This window comes from Balaenoptera musculus, chromosome 5 (assembly GCF_009873245.2).
Source record: "Balaenoptera musculus isolate JJ_BM4_2016_0621 chromosome 5, mBalMus1.pri.v3, whole genome shotgun sequence".
In the NCBI taxonomy this organism is placed as follows: domain Eukaryota; kingdom Metazoa; phylum Chordata; class Mammalia; order Artiodactyla; family Balaenopteridae; genus Balaenoptera; species Balaenoptera musculus.
The window spans coordinates 84,904,409-84,920,800 of record NC_045789.1 but is presented as its reverse complement, the minus strand read 5'-3'; positions in this window follow the sequence as shown (position 1 = coordinate 84,920,800).

Genomic DNA, 16,392 nt, shown 5'->3' with positions numbered 1-16,392 from the left:
GTTTCTCTGTTGTGTCAGAAATTTTTCAAATGCCTGAGTCTAAAGAAGTAAATATATTGCTTTCCTTATTGACGAGCTCGATGGAGATGTCTCTAAATGTATGCTGGTTTTGAAAGAACTTGCAGGATCCCTCTTTATTGCAGTGTTCTTTATTGCTTTGATTTTATTATATATGGTTAAGGCAAAATATTCTGTATCCCAGTGAAGAAGCTCTAAAAACAAATGCAGGAAAGAGAGTTCAAATTCTGTATTATATGTATCTCAAAATGGAAATTCATTTGTTTAAATAGTCAAACCAGGATCATTAATTGATGCACCTTTACCCGCTAAAGCTTCGTGAAATGACTGCTGTGCATGAACATAATAATTAAAATGTGTTGACAACAATTTAGTTGGTATCCACTGAAATAGTCAAGCACTATTCAAAATTAAAATGGATTCCGTCAGAAATAGTGTTATATGTCATAATTTTCAGTATCTGGATAAAAAGCAATTGCTAATATATGTGTATTTCCATCCTCAGAATTAACAAGGGCATAAATGATGGCTTCTTGTGCTTTCTTTTCTCAGCTTTTATTTCCTAGTAGATTAATGGCATGCTGATGTAACTCACCATTTCTGTGGTCCTTTGTGCCAAACTGATAAAATAATGGCTATTCAGGTTAACTGTACCATAGCTCCTCTCATTCTAATCATGCCAGGTACTTGAGTCATACTTTAAGTACTAGACAAGCATGTGGTTAGACAGGGAAGCTCTTTGCAAAAAACATGTGTGTCTGCTTAATCTTCTAATTTTTCATTTTTTCCTGTTATTTAAGGAATTTTTTTCCAGGAAGATTAAAAAAAAAAAAAAAAAGCTGGCTGGGAATCGGTGTAACTCCTAGCCAGCCTGCAAGGAGACTATAGTCAGTGTCTGAAGTTTCATTTTGGCTCATAAAATACTTACATCTGAACTTAATATAAACTGCTGAACTATAAAACAGTTTGAGAATTAATATTTGAAATACTTATCACAGCCCCAGTACCGTACAGTTAGAGCTACTAAATATTTGCTAAATGAATATATTAAGTTCTTCTTTTACTTTAATGTGGGAAATCTTAAGAAGTTCATACATTTTTAGTGCTATAATGACAAAAATACATTCAATGAAAGCAACAAAGTATGTGTCGATCATGGAGACGATACTGTTCAATTGAGCAAATATGAGTTCAGGACCTGTGTGTGTGTGTGTGTGTGTGTGTGTGTGTGTGTTATGTTGCAGTATGTACTCAAGAGACAAAGTTGAACAAGACATTGGCCTTGTGAAGCTGACTCTTTAGTGGAAAAACTAGACAAACTAATAATTTCAATATGACATAAATCTTAAGGGGGTGTTATATACAGCAATCCAGGAAGTGGAGAGGAAAGACATAGATGTAACCTGAGGGTTCAGGTAAGGTATTCTGGAAGAGTTGATCCAAAACCTGAATAATGAAGGATGGCACAAAAATTAAGTGTGAAAACCTTAAGTTGAGAAAATATTAGAAGCAAGATCTTAGTAATAATAATGATGATGTTAATGATCATAATAAATTATAATTAAAAATAGATAAACCAAATTGACAGCCTATTATGTTAGGGTTTTCCATGCCTTATTACATTATTAATCTTCACAGTGTAGTTACTATTATAATCACCTCCGTTTTCCCATATAAGAAGACTGAGGCAAAGGAAGGGCTCATAAATAGCACAAGAATACACAGATAATAAGTTGTGAAGCCAGGGCTTGAAGTCAAAAACTCTTAAAATACTATAGCTTATGAAGTAGACTTTAAGCAATTATACACTACCACTATTCTGGTAATATATATTTGTAAACATTTTTTATTGAGGTAAGATACACATAACATAAAATTGTCTGCTTTAACCATTTTAATACATATACCTGAATAGAATTTAGTATATTCACAATGTTGTGTAAACATCACAAGTATCTAGTTCCAGAACATTTTCTTCTCCCCAAAAGGTAACTCTATACCCATTAAGCAGTCATTCCCAATTTCTTCCTTCTTACTACCTTTTCATATGCTTCTGACCTTAAGTGTTTATCTATATTCTTATTTTTTTATTATTATTTTTTAACACTACTCCAAGTGGTTTTTTGTTTGTTTGTTTTTTTGTTTTCAGTATTTATTTATTTATTTATGGCTGTGTTGGGTCTTCGTTTCTGTGTGAGGGCTATCTATATTCTTATTTTAAACCCATTTTCCCATTAAGTTGTATGGCTCATTCTTATTGATTAAAGACATATTGGCACTCTTTTCTCAAATTTTGTTTGTCTGCACTAACGTGTTTCATTCTTGATTTTGACCATATTTGATGTTTATACAAGACTAGATAAGAAGTTTTTGCGGTTAATACTTTGAGATATTATTCCATTGATTTTCACTAATACTGTTGGTGGAAGTCCTCAGACCTATGTTTGTTCCTTTGAAGATCTTATGTATTTATTTGCTAATTTAAGATCTTTTCTCCCTCGTTGATGTTTTGTAGTTACATTATGATAGCTCTAGGTGTGGAATTATATTCATTTGCCCTGCATAAGATTCATGAAGTTTCCAGAATCTGAATAGTTTTATTTGAAATTCTGAAATTTTCTCATCCATTACATCTTTATATCTAGCTTCTTCACCAGCTTATTCTCAATTTCCCAGTAGATAACTGCTACAATCTTTTACTTTATTCTCAAATCTCTTAATTTCCTTTTTATTTTATCTCTGTTTCTCTATACTGAGTTTTGAGTAATTCTACTAAAATCTGTATTCTAGTTCCTTCATTCTTTCCTCAGTGTGTCTATTCTATTTATCTTATCTCTGAGCTCTTTACCATTCTAGAAGTTTTATTTTGTTATTTTCCGAATCATATTCAGCATTTTTATATCCTCTTTTCTTTCATCTACTAGAACATCCACTTTTATTATTAAAACATATTACTCACACTTTTTAATGCTCTACATCTGATTCTTTCGTTTATGTATATTCTGTTAACTCTTGCTCACAGTAGGCTGTTCTTTCGTTATTTTATTTTCTTATAAATAAAATTTATAAGAATTTTAATGACTATTGCACTATATTATTCAGAAAACTTTGAAGGGCTATGATAACATTTGTTGCTATAATAAGGGCTATGTTTAATTCTACAAGGTATCTGGAGTATTGACAATACTCAGAAATTCTACATAAATTTTGTGCTTTAGGTATTGGGTTCTGTAGATAATACGATTACTGATATCAAACCTGCTTCAGGCCAAACTGGAGATTATAAATCATCAAAGAAGAATTTCTATACCCCACTCCCTCATTTGTCAAGTTTAATTATTGCCTCCTTGTGTTGGGAGTGCTATTTTTCTCCCAGTTGTAGCATTCATATTTTGGAGTCATGGTTTTATATTGAGGGGCTCTTGGTTCGACTTTTCACTTTCTCAGTCTGAGGGGTTTTATTTTGTTTTTCTTTACACCTGTTGCATTAAAACCATAATCCTAAAACCTCCCAGAATTTGCATCTGTTTTCAGAGCAACTGTAGCTTTTTTGTGGGCTTTCCTTTTTGAATTTTTGCTTTCTTCTAGATTTTTTATTTAACTTATTTTAATTTTTTAAAACTTTCTTGCTAACTAAACTATGCGATTAAAGAATTTTCAGAAGTGTTCAGCATGTTAAGGGAGGTTTCAGAATAGTCAGTGTGCCATATTGCCAGAAATAGAAGTTTTGTCCTATTTCTTCATTTTAATTAGTATTTAAGGGATAATGTACAAAAAAAACAGTTGGGGAGAGTTAGTAATCATCTTGATGTAAATCCTCAACAGGCGTTAAGATTTTAATTTTTTTTCTGGTTAAAATTAATGACATTGATTTATTTTATAATCAGGAAATGATCTAAATTTGAAATAAATTTATAGTAGTGGAACTATATGAGATGCCCTTTCAATTATTCAAAAGGAATAATTTCCAGATAATCTCCAGATGTTTCTTCTGAGTGCAAATTCTCCTTGGGAATTTGTCCATTACTGCCTTTGCCTAGCAGTGCAGTTTTTCTATTATCTGCTATTGTCTGTTTCTTTGGCTTCTGCCCAGATTCTCCCTCTTTGCCTACCACTTTCAATTTATGACTTATTCAGGTTTATCCTTTTTAATTTGGCTGCTCTCCAAGTAATTGCCTTTTGGAGCACATACGTCTCAACCTGCTCAACAATTCTTTAAAAAAGTATGCTTTGCCTTCTCATTTAGCTCTGACTTGATAGAAAACTCAGTTTTCCTAGTTCCCCAAAACACGAGTTACTCTGGTTCCTTGGGTAATAAAGTATTCAAATAATGTATTTAGTTAATATGGTTAATTGGAATGAGAGACAATTGTGGCTAACACACTCCTTTATTATTGCCTCAGGTTGAAACATCTGGGTGTGAATCCCTCCTCTTCCATTAACTAATTAACTGTGTAACATTGGAAAAGTTAGTTTCTTATCTGAAAAATGATAATATAAATAGTACTCAAATGATAAAATTGTGTTGATTAAATGAGAAAAAAATATTAGGGCTTAATACCCTGTACCTTAGTGCCCTGTGTCTCTAGATATATACCCACACACATGCATATGTATAGACATAAATATAGATACAATGTAAGTTATATTAGAAAAATATTCTGGATATTTAGAGAAGGAAAGCAGAATAAAGATATTTACATGAATTTTTAAATTTCTTTAGATCATCTGATAATAATTTAACCTGCCTGGAATATGCTCTTGTTCCTTTCCACCCAAATCTTCATTCCAGTTCAATAAAGCCATTTTAGTAATACTAATTCCCACTGATGTCTACCTATTCCAAAATAAAATATTTGTACTAAATTGCAACATTATTTGATCTCCTATGGGAGTATATAGTTTTCTGTGAACTCGACTATAAGTATCCTAAGGGAGATGACAGCAAAAAGTTATCCCGCATCTAGCTCAATATCTGGAACATAATAGGTATTTAATAATTATTTGTGTAAGGACTATTGAATGTTGACTTTCCAAACGTAAAAGAAATCATTTTACCAGAGGTAAATTAAATAAATGGTGGACAGAGTCTTTTTTTTTTTTAATCAAAGGAACAACCAGACAATTAAAAATAATTTTTCCAAGAGTTAATTTTCAACATTTTATCATCATAAAACCCGAAGCAATAGGGAAATCAATTACTGTATTATTTAGTTTATTGTTTAAGGGAAAAAAAGAAAGAAAAATTATCTCTTATGTAAATTTCTCCAAGCATTTTCTAACACTAGGTACTGCAGAAAACAGGAGTTAAAGCACAAGGGTGAAATGTGAAAAATTTTTCACATATTGGTTGTCCCCACACCGCCTGCATCAGCCTTCTCCCTTGAATATCTTTAAAGGTAAAGAGAAGGCTTGATTTCTGGAGAAATGGCATCAAAGAGGCTCTGGAATCAAGAAAACTAGACAAAAGTCACAGTGCTGTAAGCAGAGTTTTAATTAGAAATTTACTTGTTGAACTTTGAGGTGACCACTTCTTTTCTCCCACCTACTTGGAGAATTCCAGTTACCACGTGTGTACCATGACTCAGAGAATCTGATGTGAGACCACAGAGAGAAAAACTACCACAGGTTACTAATTGGGATACCAAAATGAAAAAACAAAATCACTTGTTTCCTAATTATATTACAACAATGAATCTTCAACTTGCATCAGAATCCTCTATATGGCTTATTAAGGCACAGATTGCCAGGCTTTTAAAAGATCTGACAATTAGGTGGGAAAATGGCAAATGAATAATTAACCCTAGAAAGAAAATAAAACCTATAAGTAACAAATAACACAGTGTATCTCTTAGTTCAACAGGTAACAGTATTTTCATATACAGAGTAATTAAGCGTTCCATATTAACTTAAACAAAATGTGATAAGTTTTAAGGAAATATAAATATGGGTGTGAAAAGAAACTGAAAACCTCATTATTCGTAACAAAAAACAAATCATCATATCTAAAATTAACAAGCATCATATCTAAAAGTAGCAGGTAAACTATATTATTTAGAAACATACATTTTAAAAACATGAGAAAAGTGAAAAAATTTTTGAAAAAGAAAGTTGCTGGATCAATGGCACTTAGGAAAGGGATGGTGAGAGATGGAAGGCAGCCTGTGGATTGTGGATACATTCTTTATATTTCTGTTTGGTTTATAACTATATGCATGCATGATTTTAATAAAGATAAAATTATTTTCATATACATAATTTAAATCTTCTCTTTATTATTTAATTTACAACCATGATCAGCTCATTATTTTCTTTATGCAAATTTCTAATATGCTAGTATTTATTTTGCTTTTTTAAAGTTGTCTTCTAATACATTTTTACTGGAGTATAATTACTTCACAATGTTGGGTTAGTTTCTGCTGTACAACAAAGTGAATCAGCTATTTTTATACATATATCTCCATATCTCCTTCCTCTTGAGCCTCCTTCCCACCCTCCCTATCCCACCACTCTAGGTCGTCACACAGCACTGAGCTGGTCTCCCTGTGCTTTGCAGCAGCTTCCCGCTAGCTATCTGTTTTACATTTGGTAGTGTATATATGTCAATGCCACTCTCTCACAATGTCCCAGCCTTCCCTTCAACTCCCTGCCATGTCCTTAAGTCTGTTCTCTACATCTGCGTCTTTATTCCTGCCCTGCCACTAGGTCCATCAGTACTTTTCTTTTTCTTTTTTCTTTTTTTGATGTGGACCATTTTCAAAGTCTTTATTGAACTTTGCTACAATAATGCCTCCATCCTATGTTTTTGGTTTTTTGACCGTGAAGTATGTGGGATCCCAGCTCCCCGACCAGGGATCAAACCCACACCCGCTGCATTGGAAGGTGAAGTCCCAAACCCTGGACCACCAGGGAAGTCCCAATGCTAGTATTAATTTAAAATAACATATTTAATGTAGTAAAGTTCCAGAATCAGAATGCACTCTATTTAATTTGAATAGCATACATGAATTTACTGTGAAAGTTTTATGGAAGTCATTTTGCCAGTTTTGTGTAGCTTCATAATGATGAAAGTGTGAAAACTTTAAAGGTCAATGTATAAATATTCTTCAATTACTTTTTAAAAATTATACCATATATATAATTATAAATATACTTCTAAAACTTTATAGAACAGATAATTTTATCTTGTAAATTGCTAACTAGTTTAGTACTCAAGAGTATGTACCTTTGATTTTAGTATTGGTGCTACAATTTACTATAGAAATAGAATGTATCTATATAGATATATAGAAAGAGAATATATCTATATAGATATATAGATATAACATTTCTGTATTGGATTCTTATATCATATCCTCCCCTCCTTTGTTATTAATCTCTTTGGTGCATCAAATTCTTCAGTACTGTCCATAGAATAGTTGAGTGGGAAGTGATTTTTTGAGATTTTTGTGCGTCTTTTAATATGTCTTTTCACTTTCTAACCTAGATGCTATTTTGGAGAAAAAAAATACCTTATAAATCCTTCAATGGAAATCAATATTTCAGAATTTTTAAATCTGCTGTGCTAGTGTCTTCCAGCTTCCATTTTTGTTATTGAGATGACTGATGACATTTTGTTTCCCGATATCTCCCTCTCTATCCCCTGAGTATATATGTACCTATTCCTTCTCTCATTTTTCACTCATATTTTGTGTGTTTGTACATGTATTTTTGGTTGTCGTTTGTCTGTTTGATGATGTCTTATCCACTATCATTGAATTTATGTGTATGTGTGTGTGTGTTTAGCGTAGGTTTTTTTTCTTTTTTACTTATTTATGCTATTTGATTTTCTTTAATGGGGATGATTTCATAGACAAATTCATACCAAGTCAATCAGAATGAGTCTTGGGTGTGTACATCTTTTTCTAATAAAAAGAAAAACTACTTCTTTCAATTACTATTTATTTTTAGTAGTTACTGTCTACCATGCACATACATACTTCATTCTACTGTACACATAATAACCATGTAAATCCAGTGGGACAAATAGATAATTTTTTGACACAATTACAAGTCAACTTAAAAATTACATGAAAACATTCTAACTGGATTTTACCAAATGGAAGGAAGGAAGGAGAAAAAGAAAGAAAGAAAGAAAGAAAGAAAGAAAGAAAGAAAGAAAGAAAGAAAGAAAGAAAGAAAGAAAGAAAGAAAGAAAGAAAGAAAGAAAGAAAGAAAGAAAGAAAGAAAGAAAGAAAGAAAGAAAGAAAGAAAGAAAGAAAGAAAGAAAGAAAGAAAGAAAGAAAAAGAAAGAGAGAAAGAGAGAGAGAGAGGAAGGAAGAAAGGAAGAAAGAAAGAGAACATGAGATCCACTACTAGCTTATGATTTTAATCTACATGGAGGAAGAAATAACCATTCATTACTGTGAAGGTTAGTTTTATGTATCAACTATACTGGGCCATGGGTTCCCCAGATATATGGTCCAACATTATTCTGGGTGTGTCTGTGAGGGTGTTTTTGAGGAGATTAACATCAAATTGGTAGATTTAATAAAGCAGATTGCCCTCCTTGATGTGATTGGACCTCATCCAATTAGTTTAAGGTTGAATAGGACAAAGAGGCAGACTCGCTCTTGGGTATGAGAAATTCTTTTTGCCTACCACTTTGAACTCAGATATCATCAGCTTTTTCCTGCCTTCAGATTCAGACTGAAACACCAATTCTTCCTCGGTCTCAAGCTTTCTGGCCTTTGCTTGGGAACTACACCATTGGCTCACTTGGTTGTCCACATTGCTTACTCACCCTCATCCTCCACATCTTAGGACTTGCCAGTCCTTATAATCGCATGAGCCAATTCCTTAAAATCAATCACTTTATCTATATACATATATGTAAATACATATAGTATATATATTCATACATATATTAATATACTGATTATAATATATATTAATACAATTACCAAAAGTAAAAACATTATGTGAGTTTTGTAAAAATATATTTATTTCAAGCAATGCAAACAATTTAGTTGAACCGAGAAAATCTTAACTTAATTTTTTTTTGGGGGGGTGAGGATAAACTTTTAACTGCATTAATTTTAATATCAATCCTGCAACTTTTGAATCTTTGTTTTGAACCTTTGTTCCATTTCCTTGAAGATATTTTTATAAGAAACAGAAATCTGAACAACCTGTAATATCTCTTGATGTAAAAATTCATCTAATATTTATGTGCATGTATGACAAATAGGATAATACATATGAAAGAATTTCAGATAAACTATAAATTGCTATTTAATTGTTAGTTATTATTTGGTATTGTTATTTAGTCTGTTGTTTAGTACCTTGAACAGATGACAGTATATAAGTATTCACTAGTCACATGATGACTAGATACACACACTTGCACACAATATGCATATGCAGTCTGTGAACTATATATATGTTTATATGTAAACATAAATATAAATATATGTATATATGTACATATATATGTAGAGAGCAAGAGAGACATAGAATAATACAAAATATAAAAGTATCTTACCACTTTAACAGTGCTTCCAAAATGATGTTATACCATTTTAATATAAAAATTATAAATGAAAATGAAATGAGAAAAAGATAATTAAACAGAATCAAGAGCAAACACAACTGACACAAGAAAGAATAGTCTTTCTAAGCACTCCTAGTTAGATTATTAATATTTCATTGAGCAAATATTTATTAACTACTTATTCCCAAAAGAAGCTTTCTAGTCCTGGCGAAGGACACAAAGAATTGGACAATTTTCTGCCATCAAGTCATTGCAAAGTTAGAAATGCTGAAGGCTAAGTAAAGCTGCCAGGTTGCTTAATGCCATTGATATCATAGAATAGCCACCCAAAGGAAAAGAACAGGTAAGGAAATCAGGCTGGTATTCATCTACATAGAAATAGCACCTGACTTGGAGCTTGTAGTAGAAAGTTGATAATTTACATTGTCCTGAAGTTCTTTCCCTTTTTGTGCCCTCATAAGAGCAAAACTTCCTGTATGATACTTTTTCTTTCTTTGGCATTCCAAAATGTACCATATAACATTTCTAATTTAGGTTTTATTCTTTCAGAAAATTGCCAAATATAAAAAAAGACACCTTTCATAATGTAATATTACCAGCTCTATGTTGGTTAGCATTATGCATCTTACAATGCTTTCAGTAAAAGAGGCTTTGAATAAGAACTAGTTTGTCAAGAAATTTTTTATATTTAAGTTGCCATCATTGTGCTCCTTGACTAAGTACTCCTCTTCTCCACCCCTTCAAATAACTAAACTTAGCATAGTTTTGTGCAACTGTGATATTTTCATTATTTAAAAGTATGCATTCTCTCTGTCACACATTGTGTAGGAGTCTGCCTTAGGCTACTGAAGGCCTGATGGAACAATGTCAAATGCACGATACAAATAATTATTTCAATAAATAACATTTTCTCTTTCCATTGCTTTCAGGCTGCCTACTTATACAATCACATTAGTGTTTTAATATTAACTCTCTGGATTTTTCTGATGATAAGAAAATAATATTCAAGTATTTATTAACTCTCTTCACTATCCAGACTGTGCATGTCCAGTATTTTATTAATACTTTAAAATTTGCGACTAGTTCTGCTTTCCACAGCTTGCTACCATATAATAGTCTGCCTACTGATAATTTAGGTTTGCCAGATTATATAGGGCATTCAGTACTAGAATCCAAATGATCCAGCAAAGATCATAAGCTTGGGAATAATCACTGTCCAAATAGTCTATGAGCCCCATGTGTTTATGTTTATAGAATAAGAATTGTGATGTCATAGTCCTTTATAACATCATGGAGAGCAAACAAATGCATCACTCGTCTGAATCTGTATTCAGTAATAAACAGAAATTAGATGTCCCTTGTAAAGGAGAGGGTGTTAAGAGAATAGGAGCTATTCTGTTGCTTGAAAAATCCTCAAATTATTCTTAATGGGCTCTTTATTAGGTTAAGATTTAGAATTTACCTTAAAAGATTTATTTTACATTACTTAAAAGTGCAAAGCTTTTATAGTTTAAAATAATGTAAATAGTATGTTTCATCTTACAGATAACATTTAATTAGAAAAATATACTAATGCTCATCATGCATCCTCATGCCAAGAAGATTAAATGAGCTGGCTTTTGTAGTATATGGTCTAAAAATTAATAAGTGAAACATATATATAGTTAAGTAAAAATATAAGATTTGAAAATTAGTAATAGAAATCAGTCATTTTTACTGGTTATTTTTGCAGTATTATCTTCATTATTCAACTATTTTGTCTATTTAAATATTTTGAATTTGATTTTCCAAAAAAAAAATTAATATTGAGGATTTCTAACATTTTAATGGCTGCTCCTCCATTTCTTCAGGTGTTTCTTGAGTTTCAATAATACTTTGTAACATTTTTCACAACAGTTTTATACATTGTATTGATGGATTTATTCCCATTGACTGTGTTGTATTTATTGCTATTATAAATGGTATTTTTCAGCCTTTATTTTATATTCTAACTGGCCATTGACACTACTGATTCTCATGAATGTGTTCTCTGTAGATTACCATATGATCAGCAAAGAATAACACTTTTATTTACTTCTTCCCCAGGCACTAGCTTTAATTAATTTTTTCCTTTTCTTATTGCATTGACTCAGACATGCACTGTACTTTTGAATACAAGGATTGATAGCAATTGAACTACTACCATTCTTAACCCTAAAAATATATGACTAAAATTGTTCTGTCAAGTATAATATTTACTGTAGAATTTTTTGATTATTTTATTATATAAGAAAATTTCCAGATGACCAATTACATTTAAATATGCTCCCCTTCATGAATACAAGTTAATTTTTATTTATTCTATTTTATTTTTTCATAGTTTATTTTTATTTTTTATATTTTTTAACATCTTTATTGGAGTATAATTGCTTAACACTGTTGTGTTAGTTTCTGCTGTATAACAAAGTGAATCAGCTATATGTATATATATATCTCCATATCCTCTCTCTCTTGTGTCTCCCTCCAACCCTCCCTATCCAACCCCTCTAGGTGGTCACAAAGCACAGAGCTAATCTCCCTGTGCTATGCAGCTGCTTCCCACTAGCTATCTATTTTACATTTGGTAGTGTATATATGTCAGTGCTACTCTCTCACTTCGTCCCAACTTCCCCTTCCCCTTCCCCGAGTCCTCAAGTCCATTATCAACATCTGCATCTTTATTCTTGTACTCTCCCTAGTTTCATCAGAAGCATTTTTTTTAGATTCCATATTAGCATACAATATTTGTTTTTCTTTTACTGACTTATTTCACTCTGTATGACAGACTCTAGGTCCATCCACCTCACTACAAATAACTCAATTTTTATGGCTGAGTAATATTCCATTGTATATATGTGCCACATCTTCTTTATCCGTTCATCTGTCGATGGACACTTAGGTTGTTTCCATATCCTGGCTATTGTAAATAGTGCTTCAATGAACATTGTGGTACATGACTCTTTTTGAATTATGGTTTTCTCAGGGTGTTGCCCAGTAGTGGGATTGCCGGGTCATATGGTAGTTCTGTTTTTAGTTTTTTAAGGAACCTCCATACTGTTCCCCATAGCGGCTATATCAATTTACATTCCCACCAACAGTGCAAGAGGGAGAGTTCCATTTACTCTACACCCTCTCCAGCATTTATTGTTTGCAGATATTTTTATGATGGCCATTCTGACTGGTGTGAGGTGATACCTCATTGTAGTTTTGATTTGCATTTCTCTAATGATTAGTGATGTTGGGCATCCTTTCATGTGTTTGTTGGCCATCTGTATATCTTCTTTGGAGAAATGTCTATTTAGGTCTTCTGTCCATTTTTGGATTGGGTTGTTTGTTTTTTAGATATTGAGCTGCATGAGCTGCCTGTATATTTTGGAGATTAATCCTTTATCAGTTGATTCATTTGCAAATATTTTCTCCCATTCGGAGGGTTGTCTTTTCATCTTGATTATGATTTCCTTTGCTGTGCAAAAGCTTTTAAGTTTCATTAGGTCCCATTTGTTTATTTTTGTTTTTATTTCCATTTCTCTAGGAGGTGGGTCAAAAAGGACCTTGCTGTGATTTATGTCATAGAGTGTTCTGCCTATGATTCCCTCTAAGAGTTTTATAGTTTCTGGCCTTACATTTAGGTCTTTAATCCATTTTGAGTTTATTTTTGTGTATGTGTATGGTATGGTGTTAAGAAGTATTCTAATTTCATTCTTCTACATGTAGCTGCCCAGTTTTCCCAGAACCACTTACTGAAGAGGCTGTCTTTCTCCATTGTATATTCTTACCTCCTTTATCCAAGATAAGGTGACCATAGGTGCGTGGGTTTATCTCTGGGCTTTCTACCCTGTTGCAATGATCTATATTTCTGTTTTTGTGCCAGTACCATACTGTCTTGATTACTGTAGCTTTGTAGTATAGTCTGAAGTCAGGGAGCCTGATTCCTCCCGCTACATGTTTCTTTCTCAAGATTGTTTTGGCTATTTGGGGTCTTGTGTGTTTCCACACAAATTGTGAAATTTTTTGTTCTAGTTCTATGAAAAATGCCAGTGGTAGTTTGATAGGGATTGCACTGAATCTGTAGATTGCATGGGTAGTATAGTCATTTTCACAATGTTGATTCTTCCAGTCCAAGAACATGGTATATCTCTCCATCTGTTTGTAACATCTTTAATTTTTTTCATCAGTGTCTTACAGTTTTCTGCATGCAGGTCTTTTGTCTCCTTAGGAAGGTTTATTCCCAGGTATTTTATTCTTTTTTTTGCACTGGTAAATGGGAGTGTTTCCTTAATTTCTCTTTCAGATTTTTCATCATTAATATATAGGAATGCAAGAGATTTCTGTCCATTAATTTTGTATCCTGCTACTCTACCAAATTCATTGATTAGCTCTAGTAGTTTTCTGGTAGCATCTTTAGGATTCTCTATGTAGAGTATCATGTCATCTGCAAACAGTGACAGTTTTAATTCTTTTCCAATTTGGATTCCTTTTATTTCTTTTTCTTCTCTGATTGCTGTGGCTAAAACTTCCCAAAGTATGTTGAATAATAGTGGTGAGAGTGGGCAAACTTGTCTTGTTCCTAATCTTAGAGGAAATAGTTTCAGTTTTTCACCATTGAGAACAATGTTGGCTATGGGTTTGTCATATATGACCTTTATTATGTTGAGGTAGGTTCCCTCTATGCCTACTTTCTGGTGAGTTTTTATCATAAATGGGTGTTGAATTTTGTTGAAAGGTTTTCCTGCATCTATTGAGATTATCATATGGTTTTTATCCTTCAGTTTGTTAATATGGTGTATCACATTGTTTGATTTGTGTATATTGAAGAATCCTTGCATTCCTGGGATAAACCCCACTTTGTCATGGTGTATGATCCTTTTAATGTGCTGCTGGATTCTGTTTGCTAGTGTTTTGTTGAGAATTTTTGCATCTATGTTTATTAGAGGTATTGACCTGTAGTTTTCTTTTTTTGTGACATCATTGTCTGGTTTTGGTATCAAGGTGATGGTGGTCTTGTAGAATGAGTTTGGGAGGGCTCCTCCCTCTGCTATATTTTGGAAGAGTTTGAGAAGGATATGTGTTAGCTCTTCTCTAAATGTTTCATAGAATTCACCTGTGAAGCCATCTGGTCCTGGGCTTTTGTTTGTTGGAAGATTTTTAATCACAGTTTCAATATCAGTGCTTGTGATTTGTCTGTTCATATTTTCTATTTCTTCCTGGTTCGGTCTTGCAAGGTTGTGCTTCTCTAAGAATTTGTCCATTTCTTGCAGGTTGTCCATTTTATTGGCATATAGTTGCCTGTAGTAATCTCTCATGATCCTTTGTACTTCTGTAGTGTCAGTTGTTACTTCTCCTTTTTCATTTCTAATTCTATTGATTTGAGTCTCCCTTTTTTTCTTGATGAGTCTGGCTAATGTTTTATCAATTTTATTTATCTTCTCAAAGAACCAGCTTTTAGTTTTATTGATATTTGCTATTGTTTTCTTCATTTCTTTTTCATTTATTTCTGATTTGATCTTTGTGTTTTCTTCCCTACTCTAAGTCTGGGGGTTTTTTTTGTTCTTATTTCTCTAACTGCTTTAGGTGTAATGTTAGGTTGTGTATTTGAGATGTTTCTTGTTTTGTGAGGTAGAATTGTATTGCTATAAACTTCCCTCTTAGAACTGCTTTGGCTGCATCCCCTCAGTTTTGGGTCGTCGTGTTTTCATCGTCGTTTGTTTCTAGGTATTTTTTTATTTCCTCTGATTTCTTCAGTGTTCTCTTGGTTATTTAGTAGTGTATGGTTTAGCCTCAATGTGTTTGTATTTTTTACAGTGTATTTCCTGTAATTGATATCTAGTCTCATAGCATTGTGGTCAGAAAAGACACTTGATACATTTTCAATTTTCTTAAATTTACCAAGGCTTGATTTGTGATCCAAGATATAGACTATCATGGAGAACGTTCCATGAGCACTTGAGAAGAAAGTGTATTCTGTTGTTTTTGGATGGAATGTCCTATAAATATCTATTAAGTCTATTTTGTTTAATGTGTCATTTAAAGCTGTGTTTCCTTATTTATTTTCATTTTGGATGATCTGTCCATTGGTGAAAGTGGGGTGTTAAAGTCCCCTACTATTATTGTGTTACTGTCCATTTCCCCTTTATGGCTCTTAGTATTTGCCTTATGTATTGAGGTGCTCCTATGTTGGGTCCATAAATATTTAGAATTGTCATATTTTCTTCTTGGATTCATCACTTGATCATTATCTAGTGCCCTTCCTTGTCTCTTGTGGTTGTCTTTATTTTAAAGTCTATTTTGTCTGATATGAGAATTGCTACTCCAGCTTTGTTTTGATTTCCATTATAATCCATTTACATTTAAGGTAATTTTGATATGTATGTTCCTATTACCATTTTCTTAATTGTTTTGGGTTTGTTATTGTAGGTGTTTTCCTTCTCTTGTGTTTCCTGACTAGAGAAATTCCTTTAGCATTTGTTGTAAAGCTGGTTTGGTGGTTCTGAATTCTCTTAGCTTTTGCTTGTCTGTAAAGGTTTTAATTTCTCCATTGAATCTGAATGAGATCCTTTATGGGTAGGGTAATCTTGGTTGTAGGTTTTCCCCTTTCATCACTTTAAATATGTCCTGCCACTCCCTTCTGGTTTGCAGAGTTTATGCTGAAAGACCAGCTGTTAACCTTATGGGGATTCTCTTGCATGTTATTTGTTGATTTTCCCTTGCTGCTATTAATATTTTTTCTTTGTATTTAATTTCTGATAGTTTAATTAATATGTGTCTTGGTGTGTTTTTCCTAGGTTTTATCCTGTATGGGATTCTCTGTGCTTCCTGGACATGGG